The sequence below is a fragment of the Ascaphus truei genome, chromosome 1 (assembly GCF_040206685.1).
Source record: "Ascaphus truei isolate aAscTru1 chromosome 1, aAscTru1.hap1, whole genome shotgun sequence".
Taxonomy (NCBI): domain Eukaryota; kingdom Metazoa; phylum Chordata; class Amphibia; order Anura; family Ascaphidae; genus Ascaphus; species Ascaphus truei.
In genome coordinates this window covers 48,691,881-48,715,958 of record NC_134483.1, presented here as the reverse complement: position 1 = coordinate 48,715,958, position 24,078 = coordinate 48,691,881, and the positions used below count along the sequence as shown (strand labels likewise).

The following is a 24,078-nucleotide window of genomic DNA, read 5'->3' as shown; positions in this document are numbered from 1 at the left end:
ACTGTTTGGAGCAAATGATAATCCCTTAATAAGGACACATATGTTGATTATTTAGTTTTTTGTTAGACAAATGAAATATCCCCACCTTCTTTAATAATTCATTCGTAGGGAACCATTTATCTATTTTCTTCTGAGATTTCGTGCCCCCTCGCTCGCCTCTTCGAGTGGCCTGTCTGGCACTCTGTTTAGACGTGGTTGGAAAAAATCCAACCTCCTTAGGTCTTGTTCTATTCTTTCCTTTTCTCTGATAGGTGTTTCTTGTTTTGGATCTTGTAGCCCTTCCTAAAAAAGATTCCTTTGGGGTGGAGGCTTTGGGAATATGTCCCACGGTATTATTGGGTCTTAAATGGTTATCTTTAGGTCTCGCCCCATGTGTCGTCGGAGATAGCGGATGATTGTAAGTAAAGGAGTGCACGTAGGTTCTGCACACGTGGGAGTAGGAGCAAACTCCGCCCTACGCGTTTCCCGGATCTTTCCGCTTCTTCAGAAACATGCCCCTGAAGTGGAAGGATCCGTGAATCACGTAGGGCGGAGTCTGCCCCCTACTCCCACGTGTGTGCAGACTGTGCAGCACCTACGTGCACTCCTTTACTTACAATCATCCGCGATCTCCCAAAGACGACATGTCACATCCGGCTTGTGACCGCGTCATCAACGCTTCTCGCGAGAGAAGCGACCGGACATCCGAGACACTGGGGGAATCCGGAATAAGGAGAAAGGAAGCTAGGTACCCTACCGACCAGCTAACCACGCCAGAAGATCTTCGTACCCCAGTGGGACTGGGAAACGTAGCGTTGGGACACCGGAGACGGTTGCTGTCAGCGGGAAGTGTCTGCCCCTGTGATATTATCACGTTGTACTGCGCACGTCCTACTTAGGTCTAGTAAGTAGGATTTCAATTTTTGTTTGCCATCATGAGGAGAGGAGCTGTTTTTAATCATCATTGTTTTTAATAAATGTATTTTTTGTCCATCTCACCTTCTTGCCGACACCTTTATTAGGGAACTCACCATTCCCTATTATTCCCCAGCCCTTGCTTATTGCCTTGCAGTATTCCACTGTGAACTTTTTGTTTCCCTTTCTCTTATATGTGCTGATATCCACCAACTCATCTTCAATTGGATCCAAGTGATTTTGGACTTTGATATTCATCTGTTATGGACACCTAATCAAGGACTTTTAATACTGGTACCATTTATCTGTCACATCATTTGATGGTTTAAGATGTTTTGATGCACATGTAAGTTGTTATTTCATTGGTGCCGTTAGGTAACAATTCTTTTCTATGTTCTTAATCTGGCTAGGGTAGCCAGTTACCTTAATACATTGGCAGCCTTCACCAATTTTTCACATCACTACTTAGGTTTAGATGTGGTTTATTCCATTTATTTTGGTTAATAAGCATTTAGAATAGCGCAGCACTACACATTTTTTCTAATATATATATATATATATATATATATATCTGATGGACACAAATATACACTGTTCAATCTACCTGTTATTATTTATATACAACTCCAGCAACAAATTGGAGAACTCACCGAAGCAAGTAGGAATGTGGGCCTCCGTATGAATCTTAACAAGACCAAAGTGATGTTCAACAAATGTGTCAAGTCTGGGAAGATTAAAATAAATGGAATAGAATGAGAAGTCAAACTACGTTTTCCTTGGCCTGCAAATAACAATGGATGGGGGACTTTTTTTGACTAAAATCAATAGGATAATGAAGGTGGAATAAAGGGCATTTGGAAGAAATTGCAATATTTCAAGGGGACCTTCCACTGCATCTCAAAGTTTTTGACCAGTGTATCCTGCCTGTGCTCACTTATGGATGTGAAACTTGGACCCTAAATGTGAAGAAAATTCAAAAACTTCAGACAACGCAAAGACGTATGGAGGGATGTATGCTGGGTTATTACCTGAAGAGACCGGAAAAAGAATAAATGGGTTCAAAACCAAACAAGTCTGTGACATCACAAGGGTGAAGAAGCTAAAATGGCAATGAGCCGAACATACCGCAAGAAGAAATGACCATCATTGGACGAAGATGGTACTCGGCTGGATTCCAGGAGAGATTAGAAGACCAAGACGAACACCAAAAGTTAAAATTGGGGGATGAAATTAGAAAATGTGTTGGAGCAAAGTGGAGAAGAGAGGCTATAACTGTAATACCCGGATGATCTTTGGGGAGGCCTTTATCCAGCAGTGGGCTGAAAGTAATGAATAAGGTATAATATCTATATAATTACAGCAATAAATATTAGCATTGATGCTTTCCTGTATTTTTTTTCTGTGGTGTGCATTGTCCCAGTTATTGTTTGGGTGTATTATTTCTGGACCTTTTTTATGTGATAGGGGTGTCTACACCACAATGCTAAATGTTTATTTCAGCATACCAATACATTAAATAATGCAGCATTAGAATCCTCTGTGTCTTGTGTGTACATCATTTGGTATTGGATTCCACGCACTGCCTGGAAACTTGAATTTTGGACTTTGGGCTGGAATTTTATTTTTCAAGTTGTTTTCTTTGAGAACACCCTAGAACGTTAGCAGTACTTGGTTTTTATGTTGGCACTAACAAGGGCCGTATGTATAACAGCTTCCTACCTACAAACTTGATACACTATTAATGTAATAAATAAAATCATTGAAAATAATGCTTGTTTTTCTTCGCTAGATTATTTAACGTCCAACAATTCTGCTTCAGTGTTGCTGCTTGTTTAATTGTATATTAAATCATCTCTCATTATTCTTTTGTAATCAGCTAAAAGAAAACACTTTTTAAATATGGCCTTTAGTGCTAAGCCATAAGAAGCTTACCAATCTTTGGCCCGTTCACTTAAGTGTCCCACTGAATTTTCTTATGGCATTTCTGAGTGAAGGACGGTTAAACCTTACCACAATCTGTGAAGACAAAAAGGGTTTATAAAGTTGGTGGAACTTCTAAAGTGCAAAATCAAGACCTTTTTAAAATGATGTACAGTAACTATCACACACAACCTTTTCTTACTTTCTCATATCATGGTGTTGAGACTTGTTTACTATATTTTTATTGTACCTATATCTTTGTTTGTGATTGGTTGTCTGAAATGAGTACCCTGTAGCCTAATTCCTCAATAGATTTTGTTTCTATTGTGTCCTTAAGGACCCTCAAACTTTCAAGAAATCTGTGCCAAGTGGGAGGGGATCCCCAGAAAACACCTACTCCCTTTCCAGACATTTTTCACTAACCGCAGTGGGTTTTGCTGTTCCAGAGGAATGCATAGCAAAGGAGATTGCTGCTCTGTACTACATAATTTCCTTGAGAAGACAGTCGCTTGCTGATCCAACACCCTGCTCTAAGAAGCAGTAAGTGCCAAACTTGTCAGGCTAGATGAATGCTCCCACTGGATCCTCATAAATACTTTCCCGACTTCCTTCTGTCCTGAAACAGTTTTCAATTATTCTAACCTTTCAAAACTCTTCCATGCAGAAAATGATTGCCTGGATGAAATACTGTAACATATTGCTGCTCTGTTTTCAGAGTTCAACAAAGAATCCGTCCGCTACTCCTCCTTACCGTGTTCCAGTTCTGAGGTGCAATCGACTCAGGGCTGGCTGGGATGTTTGCGGGGCTTGGTGCAGGGTCTTTTACCTAGGCACCTCCTCCTCAGCGTCCCGTCGTCATGGCATTGCAAAGTCAATTGGTGTCGCGTTATGGCAACGCGGTGCTACAGGGGGTCCCATTGTCATAGCAATGCGATGCCATTTGACCTTGCGGCACCATGATGTGGAACCCTGCAGTAGGAGATGCATCCGGAGACTATATGAGCTATTTAGAGGCCCTGCACTCTCCCCCGGCAATCAGTATTATTGTGTTACATTTCACACCGATCGTCAAGAGTGAAACTTACTAAACTGTAGACCGGCAGGCTACATTTTGAATATTTGTTGAATGCATGCTAAAATATGTACTCTAAACAGCACAGTATTGTATGCAGTATGTTGGAGATGTATATACAGTTGTGTGAAAAATAAAGTACACCCTCTTTGAATTCTATCGTTTTTCATATCAGGACATAATAAAAATCATCTGTTCCTAAGGTCTTAAAATTAGGTAAATACAACCTCAGATGAACAACAACACATGACATATTACACTGTCATGACTTATTTAACAAACAGCGATGGAAGGCAAAGCTCAAACCAGTGTAAAACAACGACAAATAGTTACAATACAGCACATACTCAGGTGGTGTTTTCACTCAGTTGATGCCGCGTGACAGAATATGGACAGAAGAGGCAGTATGTTTGGGATCATTAACCTGGAAGAACTGATGACCAGATGGGAATGTAGCCGTAATATATTCAACTATAGGGTCGATAATCTCCCGTTGAAAAAAAACATTTTTTCCATGATGCCTGTACAGATATCACAAAAAAAATAAATATGAATGTACATTACAAATCTAATAGTTTTTTTTAACAAAAAGGAAAATCGAGGGCTTACCGTCAAATATTACAATGGGCCCTCTTCCAAGTCTAGAGATTGCAACCCACACATCAGTGTGGTTCAGTGGGTGCTTGGGACGGGGCTTCAGGGATAGCTTTTTTTTTTTTGTAGTAGAAGACAAAACTGCTAAATTTTTTCAGGGCCACTGAAATTTCGTCCAAAAATATTACATCCCGAAACGTTTTCCCACTATCGACTCATGCTTGCGCTTGCACTAGTCTCTTAATCTTGTTTGAATCCCTTATATTTGGATACACGCTGTAAGGAAAAGATAGAATTGTACAGGCACAGTCTGGGCAGTTGGGAATACTGAACAACACTTGCATTATACAATATTACAGTAAAACACTTGACACGTCTATACTTCCATCCCAATTCTCGTCTCATTCTCTTTAGGCTGGATTCAGACATTGTCAGGTTATGATCCTTCAGCAGAAGCTCTCTAACATCTGCCGCACAGCGTTCATCATTTGCGTTGCTACGGTCATCCACAACCCGCTTTGCGCCCTATGGTTATAACAAAATGTGATTAATGAGTACTGTCAAAGTACAGTACTACGGTCATTTTTAAACATGGAGAACACCGACTGTGCACATACTGTACTTACCCATTGTGACATAGTCCAAAGATGTTAGGCAGCTTTCTGCCCCGTTTTAGGTCAGAAAGTGCAGGAATAGTTAAAAAGGATCCATTCCACAGCTTCACATTAATTCAGACTGCTGGATGGAAAATCCAGACCACAGATTACAATGGGTCTAGTTCTCCCTCACCTGCTCTTCTAATCACTTGCACAGGTATTTAGAACAGAGAGGTTTGCATTTCAGTCTCTCTCCTTAGAGGCTGGGGGTATCGCTGCTCCCGTTTCCAGTTTCGGGGTGGACGGCCCCTCCAAGTATCACAGTACCAGAGGATTTGCCTGGACACTTGGGACTGAGTTCCCACCACGAACAGATAAGACAAAAACAAATGTTTACTGTTGTTGCTGAAACACTGTGCTGTATCTAAGTGACCCTAAATGAGAGGGCATTGTTTTAAGCTGGGGAACCAGGTTAGTTGGCCAGCAGCTGTTAGAGAGACTGATTCTAATGTGTAGTTAGATCCCTGAAAGGGATAGGATTTTGTTTATATAATTTGGTTTCTTTTTACTTGAAATAACAGTGTGGGAAATACTATAACACTGAAATGAGAACTGCTGAATGAAAGTATCTGAGTACCTCTAATCTACACTTGTTAAAGCTGCAGTACCTTACTTGGATGCAAATAAAGCAGGCAGAAGCCTGAGTTAAGCAGCATAATACTTTGCATGATCCTGTTTTTTGTATAAATAACCCTAGAAGACTGTGTCGGGAAGAACCCAGACAGACGTCAGCGCTACAAAAGAGGGGCGTTTGTCACACCATGCACACCTGGTCACATACTGTACAGTACTTACCATGCATAGAAGACTGCCTGTGCACATACCCATGCATAGAAGACTGCCTGTGCACATACATACTGTACCCATGCATAGAAGACTGCCTATGGACATGCATACATACCCACGCATAAAAGACTGCCCGTGCACAAGCATACATACGCATGCATAGAAGGTGTGTGTGTGTTATAATAAAAGACATTTGAGTGTAATGAGCTTTGATTTATATATATATATATATATATAGACATATGGAGACCAGGGGATCCTGATAGCCAAAAAGAGACAGCACACTGCAGGTATGGTATCAAAAAAGTGTATTCAGTAACACAAGGCCGCCAACGTTTCGGTCCTCCCAACGGGACCTTCCTCAGGGCAGTGCAACTACAGACTAACACAAGCACCCATATATACCCCTTAACACATACTAAAAAACACCTGAAAACAATCATGAACTCCAAATTGTAATCCCAGATACAACCCACATTTCTAAACAGCCAATCCAACATACTGATACTGGTACGCACCAATGAGAGAACCTGATCTAAGCATATGTGTACCTAGTCACATGATCAAACCTTGATAACAACATAATGACATCACAGTGCATCCTGTTTACGTAACCATGACTACTTGAAACATCTAATGATATTCAAATGCGCATAAATGGTTAAAATACATATAAAATGCATAGCCTGAACAGCAACTCGCCATCAGTGCTTGGAGATACATACTGTGGATGTTACAAAGCGTGCCCGTAAATGAATACGTTAATGCAAATGGTCCTGCAAAGCATGCAAATTGTCCAGGGAGCAGTGGTCAGGGTGTAACGGGCAGTCAATCATAAATCGCATAATGGCAGCGCGTCCATTGGGTCTAAACACTTCCCCAACCTGTTGTGCATGGAGAGCGGGTGATTCTCATACAATGCGCGCCGTGGAGCGTAACCGCGCATGCGCAGTGTGCTGCTGACAACCCGAACGCGTCCCTGACTACTGCAGCAGAGGGTATGCGTGTATCTGTGCTAATGCGCATGCGCAACGCTGCGCAAATAGCGCAAGCAGTATTAAAGAGCATGAGGCTGTTGCTCAAACTGCGTAATGGCAGAACTGAAACGGAAACATGGGCACAATAAAGAAGGCAGTAGCATACTAAGCACGAATAGTGGCATTGTCTGTAACAAAGTAATCAAAGGTTAAACATTTAAAATGCATGGGTGAACCTGAAATCAGGCCCACAATAAAACCAAAATCATAAAGTTATAACATAGATAACTGTATTCCAGAAGGAACATGGTAAATATATAGCCCTATCTTGTAGAGTGTTGGTGTAATTACCGTAATCAATATATTAGACTCCCAGAAAAAAACCGTAATATATACATGTATGTCTACTACAAAGTGGCATGGCTAGAGCCTGTAGTACCAACCAGCCCATCCAGATGTACAGATGGTTAAAGTGCTGATGTATCCACATGCAACCAATAGTGGACTGTGAGTTGTTTAAAAGATGGACACCGAGTGTGACTACACACCCAAAAGTGAATGAGTGAATAAAACATGCAAAAAAATGCATAAAAAATGCATAAAAAATGCAAAAAAAATGCAAAAAAAGGGAGGGGGGGGGAAAGAAGGGGGATGGAGAAAAATGCGTAACGGGTACAATGCGCAATGAGATAATGTAACAATAAAACAATCACTATACACAAAAATATTCACACTACAGAATTTGTATATGATTTTTACAGAAAACAGCCTAATTTCAGATCTTCATTTAGTCCGTAAGGAGATATGGTCTTGAGCTCGTATATTAGTCTTGCCTCTTGTTGCAGAAGCAACTTGTTCCTGTCTCCCCCTCTGGGTGGTGGCAGTACCTGTAATATAGGCATACATCGCATTGTGGCTAGTGAGTGCCGTTGTTCTTTAAAATGTCTGGCAACCGGCAGATATTTAAGCTCACTCTGTTCATCCTTGCTGTTCAATGCTTTCCTGATCGTGGAGCGATGGATGGCTATTCTCTCCTTCAGCATCCGTGTAGTTTTCCCCACATAGCGCAGCCCACAGGGGCACGTGATCATATATACGACAAAACGAGACTCACAGTTTAGGAAATTCTTGATCTTAATCGGTACCCCACTATGCGGGTGGGTATAACTAGCTCCAGTTTGCATGAAACTGCAATTGGTGCAACCGTGGCATCTGTATGAACCTGGTTTTCTTTCGAGCCAGGTTTTAGAATGTCCATACTTGTCCACTGGGTCCGCTTGTGTCAACATATCTCCTAAATTGCGTCCTCGCTTGTAGCAGAATAGTGGTGGATCTTTACAGAGTTTGCCAATCTTGTTGTCATTCGCTAGGATATGCCAGTTCTTGTGTATACTGCGCTTGATGCGGTTGGACGCCGTACAGTAAGTGCTGATGAAGTGGCAACGTTGTTCCGTAGGTTTATTCGTGCTCGGTCGCAGCAGAGATTGCCTGTCGATGCTCCTTACTTTGATCAGGGCTTCGCTGATGTCCTTGCGGTCATAACCCCTGTCCCGGAAGCGTGCCGCCATGGCCAAGAGAGCTGGTTCTAATTCATCCAGATTAGATGTTATTCTTTTTACTCTGAGTAACTGTGAGAAGGGGAGACCCCTCTTGAGCGGTGCTGGGTGGTGGCTAGTGGCATACAGTAGCGTGTTCCTGTCTGTATCCTTGTGATAAAGCCTAGTGGCCAGGCCTTCACCCGACTTGTACACGATGGTATCCAGGAAGGAAATCTGTGAATGACTGAACTGTGCTGTGAATCTGATGGTAGATGGAATATGATTCAAGTGTTCTATAAATTCTAACAATGCAGTCTCTGAACCATCCCATATAAGGAAGACGTCGTCTATATATCTTAGATATTTTTTGATGCATACCGCGTGTGGGGCATCATGTAGGATGTGTGTGTGTTCATATACATCCATGAAAAGGTTTGCATATGCCGGGGCCATATTGGACCCCATCGCGGTCCCACTTAATTGCAAATAGACGCTTCTTTCGAACCGGAAATAGTTTTTGTTAAGAATGATTTCCATGAGTAGCATAAGGAATTCCACCGGTGGACCTGCATGTGCTGCAAAGGTCCCGAACTTTGATCTGACCGCTTCAAGCCCCTCTTGGTGGGGGATATTGGTATAAAGGCTACTCACGTCAAGGGTGACCAGAATGTAATCCTTATTTTCCAGTCTGATGTCGCCAAGCTGTAAAATAAAATCAGTTGTATCCTTGACATAGGAGCTAATACTCATGACCATGGGCTGGAGGAAAAAAATCAATAAACTGAGATAATGGGTGGCATAGCGATCCTCTTGCAGAAATAATAGGTCTTCCTGGTGGTTTTGTGGCCGATTTGTGTATTTTAGGCAAGGTGTATAGGATGGGCATTCGTGGAAATGGTTGTGTCAGGAATCTGCCCGTTTCCTCAGAAATCCAGTTGTTTACAACCCCCATCTGTATGATCGAATCCACCTCCTTTTTATACTCCACCGTAGGATCCGTTGGTAAGCATCTATATGTGGATGAAACGGAAAGTTGATTCTCTATTTCCTTTTTATACTCCACATATTTGAGTAACACAATGCCACCCCCTTTGTCCGCTGCGCGGATAATGATCTCTTTGTTGTTTTTCAATGCGTCAATCGCTGATTTTTCTTCTCTCGTGATATTATGATAGCTTACTCTCTTGGTCTTATTTTGTGTGACAGTTTCTTTATCCAGAACATTCATAAAGGCTGCTATACTGTGGTTGTTAGTTTGTGGATCAAAATTGCTGCTGCATTTAAAGGTGTTGGCCTTGACAGAGGTGCTTGGTAGGGGCTGCTTGATAAAGAAGTCTTTAAGTCTCAATTGTCTATTAAATTTGTACATTTCGACTTCCCAGTTAAAACTGTGTTGAATGTGAGTGGGTACAAAACTGAGGCCTTTGTGGAGGACGCTTAGCTGCGCCGCGGTCAGGGTGACGTCAGTCAGATTATATATTACCGTGGTGGCCTGCGACTGCGAGGTCCCCTGCCTCTCCTGTTTTCGCGCTCTGGATACCGCCGATTTTCTCCCACCCCTCCTGGTGGGTCCCTTCCGTCTGCTTCTCAAAACGGGGGTTTGGCGTGTCTGGCCTCTGTGGGACCTAAAAAATCACTTCCAGAGCCCTCAGTATTATCAGAGAAGTCAGTGTCACTCGTTGGCACACCCGATCTGTAGGCAGGCTTTCTGGCGCGTGCGGGTTTGCGTCTCTGTCCCCCTCGACCTGTATTCGGTTCCCCTAGGCCCAACAGCCAGCGGTAGACCTTACGTTCTTTGTAATCAGTTTTTACAAGCCTCAACTTTTCTTTCTTATATTTAATAAGATTGTCCCTGTAAATGTCAATTGTGGTCTGGATCTTATCCGTCCAATCAGTATTTGTGTCAGCTATCAGTTTATCACCATGCTGCCCCTGGATGACATCCACCTCATGTTTAATTTTTGCAAGTTCTTTGCTGGATTGCTCTATCACCAATATCATAAGATCACTGGAGCATTTATTAAGAATGGCAATCCATTTTTTACAAAAATCGGGGTCATTGCGTCCGATGGTGGGCTGGTTCCTGATTCTGAACCCACGTGGGAGTAGTTTCTCCTTGTGGTAGTGTGATAAAGTTACCCCATGAAGGAAAAAATCTACCTCTCGTTTCTTAAGTTTTATGAGATCGTTGTATATATCTACTGGCTTATCAGGTCCCAAAACAGATTCAAAAGACTCCGTGTACCGTATTTTGGCTATCTCTGCATCACTGAAACTGGCAGTATCTGATAGTGTAGTAAAAATACCCGCAAAGTCCGCAAATTCCTCCATAAGAAATGGGTACAGGTAAGGTCAATTAAAGTCCAATATGCTGTATATAGTAATGATCCCAAACTCACAGCTAAAGTGCGGGTAATGAACAATTCAGGGTGGTGCACACAACTCATAAAAAAGTTATAGTCAGGTATGGAGATTAGCACTCACGGTTTTGTTGCAGGAGGCAGATGCTTGTCCCATAGAGAGTATGTAGACATATGGAGACCAGGGGATCCTGATAGCCAAAAAGAGACAGCACACTGCAGGTATGGTATCAAAAAAGTGTATTCAGTAACACAAGGCCGCCAACGTTTCGGTCCTCCCAACGGGACCTTCCTCAGGGCAGTGCAACTACAGACTAACACAAGCACTCATATATACCCCTTAACACATACTAAAAAACACCTGAAAACAATCATGAACTCCAAATTGTAATCCCAGATACAACCGACATTTCTAAACAGCCAATCCAACATACTGATACTGGTACGCACCAATGAGAGAACCTGATCTAAGCATATGTGTACCTAGTCACATGATCAAACCTTGATAACAACATAATGACATCACAGTGCATCCTGTTTACGTAACCATGACTACTTGAAACATCTAATGATATTCAAATGCGCATAAATGGTTAAAATACATATAAAATGCATAGCCTGTACAGCAACTCGCCATCAGTGCTTGGAGATACATACTGTGGATGTTACAAAGCGTGCCCGTAAATGAATACGTACTTACTGTACGGCGTCCAACCGCATCAAGCGCAGTATACACAAGAACTGGCATATCCTAGCGAATGACAACAAGATTGGCAAACTCTGTAAAGATCCACCACTGTTCTGCTACAAGCGAGGACGCAATTTAGGAGATATGTTGACACAAGCGGACCCAGTGGACAAGTATGGACATTCTAAAACCTGGCTCGAAAGAAAACCAGGTTCATACAGATGCCACGGTTGCACCAATTGCAGTTTCATGCAAACTGGAGCTAGTTATACCCACCCGCATAGTGGGGTACCGATTAAGATCAAGAATTTCCTAAACTGTGAGTCTCGTTTTGTCGTATATATGATCACGTGCCCCTGTGGGCTGCGCTATGTGGGGAAAACTACACGGATGCTGAAGGAGAGGATAGCCATCCATCGCTCCACGATCAGGAAAGCATTGAACAGCAAGGATGAACAGAGTGAGCTTAAATATCTGCCGGTTGCCAGACATTTTAAAGAACAACGGCACTCACTAGCCACAATGCGATGTATGCCTATATTACAGGTACTGCCACCACCCAGAGGGGGAGACAGGAACAAGTTGCTTCTGCAACAAGAGGCAAGACTAATATACGAGCTCAAGACCATATCTCCTTACGGACTAAATGAAGATCTGAAATTAGGCTGTTTTCTGTAAAAATCATATACAAATTCTGTAGTGTGAATATTTTTGTGTATAGTGATTGTTTTATTGTTACATTATCTCATTGCGCATTGTACCCGTTACGCATTTTTCTCCATCCCCCTTCTTTCCCCCCCCCCTCCCTTTTTTTGCATTTTTTATGCATTTTTTATGCATTTTTTATGCATTTTTTTGCATGTTTTATTCACTCATTCACTTTTGGGTGTGTAGTCACACTCGGTGTCCATCTTTTAAACAACTCACAGTCCACTATTGGTTGCATGTGGATACATCAGCACTTTAACCATCTGTACATCTGGATGGGCTGGTTGGTACTACAGGCTCTAGCCATGCCACTTTGTAGTAGACATACATGTATATATTACGTTTTTTTTCTGGGAGTCTAATATATTGATTACGGTAATTACACCAACACTCTACAAGATAGGGCTATATATTTACCATGTTCCTTCTGGAATACAGTTATCTATGTTATAGACATCAACTTTATGATTTTGGTTTTATTGTGGGCCTGATTTCAGGTTCACCCATGCATTTTAAATGTTTAACCTTTGATTACTTTGTTACAGACAATGCCACTATTCGTGCTTAGTATGCTACTGCCTTCTTTATTGTGCCCATGTTTCCGTTTCAGTTCTGCCATTACGCAGTTTGAGCAACAGCCTCATGCTCTTTAATACTGCTTGCGCTATTTGCGCAGCGTTGCGCATGCGCATTAGCACAGATACACGCATACCCTCTGCTGCAGTAATCAGGGACGCGTTCGGGTTGTCAGCAGCACACTGCGCATGCGCGGTTACGCTCCACGGCGCGCATTGTATGAGAATCACCCGCTCTCCATGCACAACAGGTTGGGGAAGTGTTTAGACCCAATGGACGCGCTGCCATTATGCGATTTATGATTGACTGCCCGTTACACCCTGACCACTGCTCCCTGGACAATTTGCATGCTTTGCAGGACCATTTGCATTAACGTATTCATTTACGGGCACGCTTTGTAACATCCACAGTATGTATCTCCAAGCACTGATGGCGAGTTGCTGTTCAGGCTATGCATTTTATATGTATTTTAACCATTTATGCGCATTTGAATATCATTAGATGTTTCAAGTAGTCATGGTTACGTAAACAGGATGCACTGTGATGTCATTATGTTGTTATCAAGGTTTGATCATGTGACTAGGTACTGTACACATATGCTTAGATCAGGTTCTCTCATTGGTGCGTACCAGTATCAGTATGTTGGATTGGCTGTTTAGAAATGTGGGTTGTATCTGGGATTACAATTTGGAGTTCATGATTGTTTTCAGGTGTTTTTTAGTATGTGTTAAGGGGTATATATGGGTGCTTGTGTTAGTCTGTAGTTGCACTGCCCTGAGGAAGGTCCCGTTGGGAGGACCGAAACGTTGGCGGCCTTGTGTTACTGAATACACTTTTTTGATACCATACCTGCAGTGTGCTGTCTCTTTTTGGCTATCAGGATCCCCTGGTCTCCATATGTCTACATACTCTCTATGGGACAAGCATCTGCCTCCTGCAACAAAACCGTGAGTGCTAATCTCCATACCTGACTATATATATATATATATATATATATATATATATATATATATATATATATATATATATATATATATATATACACACACACACTGTATGGTTATGGTACAATACAGTTATACTCACAAAAATATACTGTATGTCATCAGTACATATAACATACTTTATACAAATATTTTACTCTCTACCAGTAAATTGAATTAACTCAGTAGTAGTAGTGTGTGTGTATGTGTATGTGTATATGTATATATATATGTATATATATATATATATATATATAGATATATATATATGTTGACAAATCACCAAAAAATCTACTCGCCACACAAAAAAATCTACTCGCCACCTAGTACCAAACGTGTGCTGCTTGGGCCAATATTTACTCGCCCGGGGGTTAAATCCACTCGCCCGGGGCGAGCAAATGTATAGGTTTGTCGAACACTGTGTGTATATATATATATATATATATATATATATATATATATATATATATATATATAGCATAATATACATATGTATCTGTTTTGGGTGTATAAGCATACACATTAAAGAGGCAGAAATCGATATTCACTTTAGACAGTAGTTGAATAATTAACACATTTCTTTTCTTGGTTATTTATGCATATTATGAGGAAAATGGTTATATTGCTTGCCATCGTGCCTGACTGCAGCATCTCATTGTTCCTCAACCCCCCTCCCCCCCCAATAGGTGTGTGTATATATAATGTCCATCAGGCCCCCTTGTCTCTTTTCCGAGTTGGATAGACACTTAGCTGACTTTGTTAATTTCCGAAGTCGGTAACCATTTCAGTCCCAACCATGGTTTTTGTTAATTCCCCCCCCCCCTTTTCTATTCTGCTCTGGTCTTTATTACCTAAATGTAATTCCCAAGGTTAGATGTAATTATGCAATCTTGTTTGAGTATGATTAGTTGGTATTTCCCCAGGAAATAGAACTGAATGATTTTAATCAGTATAGTACAATTAGTATGCCACATGTTAAGTGGAGAACTACATATACTGTATTCAGCGAGTAAAAGACAGGCATATTCTTTATGGCTTTTAAGATTACATCATTAAATATAAAAGCTTGACCACCCTATAAAAAGAGACTGACTTTTAGGGAAGGTCAAAAGTTTAAAAAGTAACGTTGTCTACATACAAGAAACACAAAAGAATCTAAATCTATAGACACAAGCTTTGTCACATTCTGAAGCTGGTCTAGGGAAAAGAAAAACGGAGTGGGAATCCACCTTTAATAAATTTTTTCCATTATAGGTAACTGGTCATACAAAAGATAAGGATGGGAGATATCTATTTTGTTGAGGGCACTCTTAAGAATATAATATAACTTTGCAAAGTTATATGTATTAAACACAGAGCAAAGGTCCTTCCTGGAAGAAACCTTGACCCGTCTTGACAACTTCAAAGGGATAGTGATTCTAGGAGGGGATTTCCATCTTGTTCTGAACCCACCATTGACTGCTCCAAAGGAAAAATCTGCCTTGAAGTTCCCCCTCATTAGGGCTATTATTTAAGATGCTACAGTCACAATTTACTAGACATATGGCGAATACTCCATCCTGATAGCAAAGGTTACAGTTTGTATTAACATCCACATTATGTTACACACGAATGAACTATTTCTTTATGTAACAGTATAATCTAGATAGTGTAAAGCGCTCTAACATCGGAACAATAATGTGGTCTCATCACACTCTTCTAGAGTTGACAATATTTGTTAAAGATTATATCAAACCTTTTTGCTGATGGATGTTCAACGACTCTATTAAAAGATATATTGAAAGACGGCATAAGTGATTTGCTCACCAACTATTTTCACTCCTGCAGACACTTATATGTTGCAGAGGGCAGCACATTATTAATTATCTCAGAACAAAAAACGATGAGACAAGCTAAAGTTTATAAACTAGTAGATTAAATCCGGTCATGATAAATGAAACACAAAAAGCGGATAAAGAATTGGGTACACAAGCAGGAGTGGAACTAGTGACCAATGGGACCAGGTGCACATAAAAAAAAAAAGTCCCTACCTGTGGTGCGGGGCCTTGCCCAATTGAGGAGGGAGCCCACCCAGGCGACGTTTGCGGGAATTGGGCCCCCACTTCTGGTGAGGCCTAACTTTCATGTTAGGACCGCCTGGGTGTGCGCCTGCCAACAGGTAAGGTTCTACACTTACCACTCCAAGGGTAGGGCCGATGAGGAGAGTGGCAGAGAGATTGGGTTCTGTAGAACTGCCAGAACGGGTGACAACTCGATATATACCAGTTTACCAGACTTAAAGAAATAGTACACTTTTTGATAAATAATTTAACAAAGAGTTACATTTTAGTTCTTGTGTATTAAAATTAAACATTTTAGTTAAATGCATTGCTCAGACTTGAAATATAAGCTCGGTTAAAGCTATTCCTTCATTTCGATGTGCTTCCTCTTCAGTTTAAATACTTAGGAGTTACAATTACACCACAAGAAGATGATCTCTTCCAAAAAAATTACCCACCCCTCCTGAGAGCAATCAAGAAAGATTTGGAAAATTGGCGAAGTCTGACTATCTCATGGATCGGTAGAATTAATGTTATTAAAATGAATATTCTGCCCAGAATGTTGTATTTATTTCAGACACTGCCAATAAAAGTGTGTCCCAAATTCTTGAGAAGCATACAGACTTGTGTCAGTAAATGTATTTGGCATAACAAGCAGGCCAGAGTCCAAACCTTATTACTGTTTCAACAGAAAGAAAGAGGAGGACTTGGAGCTCCTGATATCATTAAATATTACCAGGAAGCACAAATTAGGAAGGATAATAATAATAATAAGTGGGTTTAGTTAGAGAATCATTTTTCTGAAGGGGAGATGACCGGAGTCAAATCACAGAAATCCTGTAATGAGTAAAATCTCACATGTTAGGGATACACTACCAGGGTAAATAACTATTCCAGAATGTCAGCTTAGCATGGAGATGTGGGGTTTTCAGAGATAACAGCTAAAATCAGTAGAATTTCTGATCTGCTGTTTGACAGGATTAAAACTTTTAGCAATTTTAAGGAGAAACATGAATGGCCAGAGAGGAGGTTTAGCCCCCACCCAATAGTCTGTCGACCCGATCCACAATGTGCCGAACCCGAGCACCTGGGAGACAGCAAACTGTTTGTTTCATTCGGTCACAGAAACAGATTGCCCTATCTACCTTCCTAATAATGGTATACTACCACAACCTTTCTTGGTCTCCAAGTATCTTGAGTCCCCTCTTACTGCTGGAGGAACTATTCCCCTGGCTGCTAGAGAAATCCATCTCCCCCAGCCATCCAATTCCTGCGCCGACGCCCCCAATATCTTCAATCAATCTGGCAAATCTATTGGGATGGTTCAGCTCAGAACTGGCCTGCCTCTTCCTCTTCCCCTTCTAATTGTTACCCAGCTACCTACCTCTACCTGTTCCTCACTCACAGCTCCTCCCTCTGCACCACTAGTCCCAGCCAGGGCCTGCTCAGTGTGCAATAAACTCCTTTCAAGATTGTCAGCGCCCCTCAATGTTGCAAGTTGCATTTTCAGATCAGCAACCTGAGACTCCAAAGAGACCACCTGCTCACACTTGTCACAGCGGTATTCTCCCTGGAACAGCTGCTCCAAGTGCACATACATGTGGCAATATGTGCATTGAGTGGCATTCTCAACCCTGCTAATTCTTGCAACTCTGAAGTTTTAAGTGTTAACAATTTTCTGCAGGGGTGCGCAAACTTTTTTTTCTGTGCCCCCTTATCTGCTCTGCTCTCCCCCCTTCTCGCATATCTCACCCACCCCCTTACCTCCTGCGGTTTCTGACGCCACAACGTTGTGACATCATGTGACCCCGCGGCGTCGTGATGCCATGTTGCCATGGCGACATGTCGCTAGAAGACGCCGTAGAACAGGTAAGGGACATACAAAGGCCTTGCTCCCCCGGCATTTAATTTAAATGTTGTGGGGAAGGGCACAGGGCCTCTGTAAAACCCTGATGTACTGTACTTCTATATACCTTGTTAACAACCTCCGTTGTGTAAACTCCTCCTGGTTATAACTCCACACATAATCCAATTGCATTATTGGGAGGGGAGCCTCTATTTGCCGCCCGGCATCCCCCCAGCTGCTGGGCTGCCTCCTGCACTGTCCCACGCCGGGTCTCTCTGATGCCGATGCGCACCAGAATTGCGCGTGATGACGTCACAGAGCAGTCCGGTGTGGGACAATGAGGAGCTGGGGAGATGCCGGGCGGCAAATAGAGGCCTAACCAGTGCTGGCAAACCCAGCCACCGGCAGCACCCCCCTTCCTTCGCAGCCATCTGCAGCACCGGCCCCCCAAAGAAGCAGCAACCCAGGACAGTGAGTGCAGGGGGGAGCCAGGCCCAACGTGTGTGTGTGTGTGTGTGTGTGTGTGTGTTTTGTACAAACTGTTTTGAACAGAAAAACAATGAAAAAAAAATAAATAAAGGGACATATCGTGAGATGCATTTTATTCCCCCACATACTTTCATCAGAATTAAGGAAAGGAAAAAAGTTTGTCTTATGTTAATGCTTATACAGTTATAGCCATGCATAATAATGGTATATTACTTTCCTCTCTGTTGGCAGTAAGTCCTGGTAAGAACAGGTATGCCAGCAGTAGTTATGGAGGTTTTCCCTCATCCAATGTCACAGCGGTGGTGAGGTGCCCTATGTATGGAGGGGAGTGGCTGTATGCTCTGAGTCCCTGGATAGTAACATCAGGGATGCGACTGCCTCCTGAAGTATATAAGGCACAACACAGTTAGTTAGGGTGGGCTGCAAGAGTTCTACAGTGTGGAAGCTGTGTGTTCTGCAAGAGTTCTACAGTGTTCTCTACGATGTAAATTGTATGGCATGCATAAGGGATTGTGGGAACACTTTGTGACCCTAGTGAAGTAACTAGTGGTCCAGGTTGACCCATCAGCCTGTCTAGCCACTCTGTGTCCAGGGACCTGGCACAGAGAGAGTCTCCCTAGGAGAAGAGGGAACCCCACTTCAATTCAGGAGGGCGTACCTGGTGAAGGGACAGCACGGAAGAATGTGCGGCTAGAGCCGGTAGCTGCATGTGGCAGTCTGCCACATCCCCGTCTGCAATAAAGATGCCCTGTTTAAAGATACCCCCACTGTGTGAGTGTGAAATTACTCACAAGTGGATGGCACCATCAAGAAGGAGTTCCTCACCAGGACCATCTCCCTGCGGAAGCATAGATCCTGATGAGGTGGAGGCGCTGCACATGATGTAAGTTGAACTCGCACCCACTACCTAAGCTACCTGCCTGTTGATAATCCCCTACTACCATCAAGCGGGAGACTCAGGAGTTCTGTTGCCTACAGGTGCACCACCACACACACGTAATGGGAGTTGGTTAATACAAGTACCCGGGCCAATGTGAGATTGGGGGGGGGATAAACCCGTTCAATTGGAGGCGCTGCTGAGATACACCTATCAACAGGACAGGCTTTTGCTAGACACGCTAGGAAACAGGGAAAGTGTATACTGCCACTTTGTGCTGCGTTGGGAAGGAACCGCAGGGAGCCCCTGGGAACCTGAGAGGAGTGAGTGGGTCTGGAAAGGGGCTATAGCTGTCCGAGTCACCTTGAGGTCGCTCTAGGGGTAGGATGCCTGAAGGGATAGACTGTTAACTAGTTGTCAGGAATCCTGGAGAGGGTCTGCGCTAGGCTGACCAAGAGAGGTAGACGCCCAAGTACTGCATGGGAGCCCCAGAGTACTCTAGTCCATTCCAGATCACTTACCAAAAGGAGCACAGACTGGGAGGAAGGAGATACAGTAGACACTGAGAGAGTGAGCCTAGCCTGAGGTAGTGCAACACGAGTTGAACATATGTTAGGTACACGAGGTGGTGCACAAGGCATGTTTATTGTACGGATGTGGTAGCTGCCCAGCAGAGCGGAGCTCCATGTACAGTAACCCGGTATACCGTGAGCAAGAAGTGACCGTCGGAATGGAGGATCTGCAGGGAGCAGAAGGTCCAGGATGTCGGGAAGAGGAAGGAGAACAAGCTACAGGAGAGACTCTTGTGTGTTTGCTATGGAATGGCGTGAAAGCCGTGGCTGTGCCGTGTTTGTCATGCTTTTGTTCTCAGGATGATACCCCTGAGAATAGTGAGAACGACAGTCTTGCGCGATGGGAGGAACGAAATGGACTTTGTTACACACCAATTAACAAACAGCCAGACGCTACCTCAAATGGAAAAAAGGACAGTACTTACCAAAATGGCGGTTCCCGCGTTCCCGGGACACCGCGTGGGCCAGCTGCAGAAACCCTTGCAACTCTGCAGTTTGCAAATTGTTGGCCAGGATTGGCGGCAACGAGGAAACTCCACCCCATTGAGGAGTTTGGCGCGAAAGCTGGAGCCGCGCCCTCATGGACAATGACTCACTCAGCCCCAGTGCTGGGTCAGCCTACAAAGAGGAGAGACATACCCCTAGTTTCAACCAGGGGGAGTGGTCTAAAGTTCCACCGGATGCTGATGGAGGAATTGGGGGGAAGGACAGATCACCCATCCCCTGCACTTCAGTTGCGAAGAGCCATCGATCACTACAGACCACTAGGAAGAGTGCTCCCGTTGGTGACCATGGCTGAGCAAGCGGAAAAAGTGGAACAGAGTCCCTTAATATCCACCCACCCCTACTCGGCTCCAGGAGGCTTCCTGATCATCCGAGTGGAAGGTGTGGAGACAGTGGTCTGTCTCTGCCTGCAGTGCAGACTGCCTGGTGGAGCCGTGGGCAGTGAGGCTCGGTGCCCTCACTGTAGCTTGCAGTACATGTGGCCCATGACAACGTTTATGCCGATACAAACTGTGGGGATGAAACATCCTACCCCGACGTCGGCAGCGGAGCTTCCAGGTGCCCTGTGGAGGGAGAATACCGATTCCGTGGAGCCGGAACCCGACCGGGTTCTCCGGCCGGGGAAGCCCAGTCATCGCAAAGGTGACCGGAAAGGAGCCCCTAGACGGTCCCCTACCGGAATACCCCGACCGAACTGCAAAGTAGAGTCCTCGGACGAGGAGTGTGCCAGGCTGGCAGAGGTACAGGACTTGCTGGAGGAGTACCATGCTACTGGTATTCCGTGGCGAGATGCCATTCCCCGTGGTGTGGAGACACGAAGCCGTGTGTCTCCAGTGCCGCAACAACCCGATCGCCGGAGTCCCCCTGCCGTGGTGACTAGCAGATCGGAAGGAGGTCGTTCTACCCCGACCCCGCGGAGCAGCAGGTTAACGCCGTGCTCACTGCAGATCCCGGAGTTGGAAGCATGCGAAGAGCGGAACCAGGGTCAAGCTGGACCGCACAGCAGAAGGGCGTTGCCGGATATCCTCGTGGAGGAAGAGGTCTCGCTTGGGGACCCAACCCAAGATGGCGTCGCAGCACGTGCGGATCCCGAGGCATTTCCGGACGACCCGAGCGGTATCGAGTGGGAGGCAGTGGCGCCTCTACAGTCGACCAGGGGGAGTCGATGATCTACGGACAGTCGACGGAGCGGGCGTTTGAATCGGAGCTTGAGAGGACCCGCTACCGATGGATCGAATGGACATTATGGTGCACGTGAGTCCGGTGTTACGGAAGAGCAGGCCGTGACCCTGCCGGCACCTACCGTCCCTTCCCGTCCCCCAACCCCGTCCATTCCCAGGGTTAGCCCTAAGGCCCTAGTCCAGACCCCCGTCCCTGTCACCTGTCCCTTTGGGTCGACCTCTAGTCTGGGTATGTCAGGGGATTCCCGGGGTCCTATCACCGAACGGACTGGAAGCCTGGACTGGGGAACCTCTGATGATGGATCGGAGGGTGGAGGGAGAGTTTCACCAAGAGGTTCCATTGTTAGCGCACTGAGTCGTGCGGGCGGACATTGGTCGCAAAGAAAGGAACGGGTTGGGCGATCTGAGGGTACTTCAGGGGTATCCTCGGGCGGCCCTGATGATGAGGAGGAGCCGATAGAACCTAGCTCCGAGGAAGCAAGGGAGACTAGGTGGTGGGCACCACTATACGAGGGGTATGTCGCCTGGATTGACCGCACTCATTTCCTGCTAGAGAGGGAGGGGGTGGTTGATCACTGGTGGGCTCCCGGACATTTTGATGATGAGGCATACCTTAGGGCCCTAAGGGTAAGGTGGGATCGCATCCAGGGAGGCCTTATTACCCCAAAGGGATCAGCAGGGTTGGATGACCCGGTAGAATCAGATGAGCCCCTGTCATGGGTGTTGCCAGGAGCGGCTGGGAAAAGTAAATTGACCAGGACTTGCCGAGCTGAACGGGCTATCGCAGCTCAATATAAGCGATCGCATGGGCTCGAATACCCGTATGTACCCGAACCTCTAATGAGAGAAATTGAGGAGAACCGAGAAAGGTGGCTCAAAAACGATATTGAGTACTATATTGTTAATAAGGGAGGGGCCATTAAGGGGATTCAGGCCGAGCAGAGCGTTTCCCAACTCATGCGGGTCTGGAAGATAGGACGCAGTGTGTATATGCACAAGGTGGTATACTGTAACGAGCGGGGGTTACCACGAGAATACAGTGTAACTGTTCATGATGCAGCGGGGCGGGAGGTAAAGAAGCCAGACCCTCGACACTATTATTAGGTCAGCAACGAGTGGTCTGCCTTTATTCTTTGCTGCTTACTGCTGGTCGGGAGCGGGTGTTATATCATTATTATGTGAAGTGATAATGTTTAAATACTAAGTTGTGTGTTCTTTTTCAGTGTTTCCTGGAGCAAGGTACACAAAATTTAGGACCCAGCCGGGACGGTGGGGATTCACCAGGGGGAGTATATAGCCATGCATAATAATGGTATATTACTTTCCTCTCTGTTGGCAGTAAGTCCTGGTAAGAACAGGTATGCCAGCAGTAGTTATGGAGGTTTTCCCTCATCCAATGGTGAGGTGCCCTATGTGTGGAGGGGAGTGGCTGTATGCTCTGAGTCCCTGGATAGTGACATCAGGGATGCGACTGCCTCCTGAAGTATATAAGGCACAACACAGTTAGTTAGGGTGGGCTGCAAGAGTTCTACAGTGTAGAAGCTGTGTGTTCTGCAAGAGTTCTACAGTGTTCTCTACGATGTAAATTGTATGGCCTGCATAAGGGATTGTGGGAACACTTTGTGACCCTAGTGAAGTAACTAGTGGTCCAGGTTGACCCATCAGCCTGTCTAGCCACTCTGTGTCCAGGGACCTGGCACAGAGAGAGTCTCCCTAGGAGAAGAGGGAACCCCACTTCAATTTAGGAGGGCGTACCTGGTGAAGGGACAGCACGGAAGAATGTGCGGCTAGAGCCGGTAGCTGCATGTGGCAGTCTGCCACATCCCCGTCTGCAATAAAGATGCCCTGTTTAAAGATACCCCCACTGTGTGAGTGTGAAATTACTCGCAAGTGGATGGCACCATCAAGAAGGAGTTCCTCACCAGGACCATCTCCCTGCGGAAGCATAGATCCTGATGAGGTGGAGGCGCTGCACATGATGTACCTGTAAGTTGAACTCGCACCCACTACCTAAGCTACCTGCCTGTTGATAATCCCCTACTACCATCAAGCGGGAGACTCAGGAGTTCTGTTGCCTACAGGTGCACCACCACACACACGTAATGGGAGTTGGTTAATACAAGTACCCGGGCCAATGTAAGATTGGGGGGGGATAAACCCGTTACACAGTATATACCTATTCGTGTGTGTACAGTATATGTATGTGTTTGTGTGGGTGTAATAATCATGCATGTGTTGCGGCTCTCTGAATATTTTGGACAAATAATTATTTTTTTATAAAATGGCTCTTCTTCCTTGAAAGGTTGCAGATGCCGGCACTAGAACCAGGGCCATCTTAACAACATTAGTGGCCCCCGGGCAAAGCAGTGCACGGGGCCCTGCCTACACAATCACTCACAGGAATAAAAATGTAAATTAACGAATAGTTAATATCTCCTGAATATCTAGTTTACAATTTATTCTGACATCTTACTGTTAGTGTTATTCATAAAACAATCTTTTATATAACTTTTACAATACCTCACAAGAGAAACAGCACTTTACAAGCTATAACTGCAGTACAGTGAAAAAAGTCAACCTGTACCCCCTTTTTTATCTGATGAAATATCACAATAAAGACAGTCACTGGTACTGTATATACTTCTAACCTATGCAGACTGTCGCTCCCAGCCTCCCACGCGCTCACTAGCAGCAGCAGGCACCGGAAGTGCTGCACTGCTAGGCTGCGAGCGGTTGTGACGCGAGCCGGGGTGCCGGGCGGGCGGAGAGCGAGCGGAGCCGGGGTTCCACTTCCGGCCGGGGGAGAGCAAGCGGTGCC

The 24,078-nt window shown here is 44.5% G+C and overlaps 1 long non-coding RNA gene across 1 annotated transcript in view; it reads right to left on the bottom strand.

Moving 5' to 3' along the window:
* Positions 1-24,078, bottom strand: part of LOC142487817 (uncharacterized) — a 38,244-nt gene that overhangs the window by 11,684 nt on the left and 2,482 nt on the right. Inside the window, exon 2 of the long non-coding RNA XR_012799319.1 lies at positions 2,827-2,910. This is a non-coding gene — a long non-coding RNA (uncharacterized LOC142487817). The remainder of the gene's footprint in view (positions 1-2,826; positions 2,911-24,078) is intronic.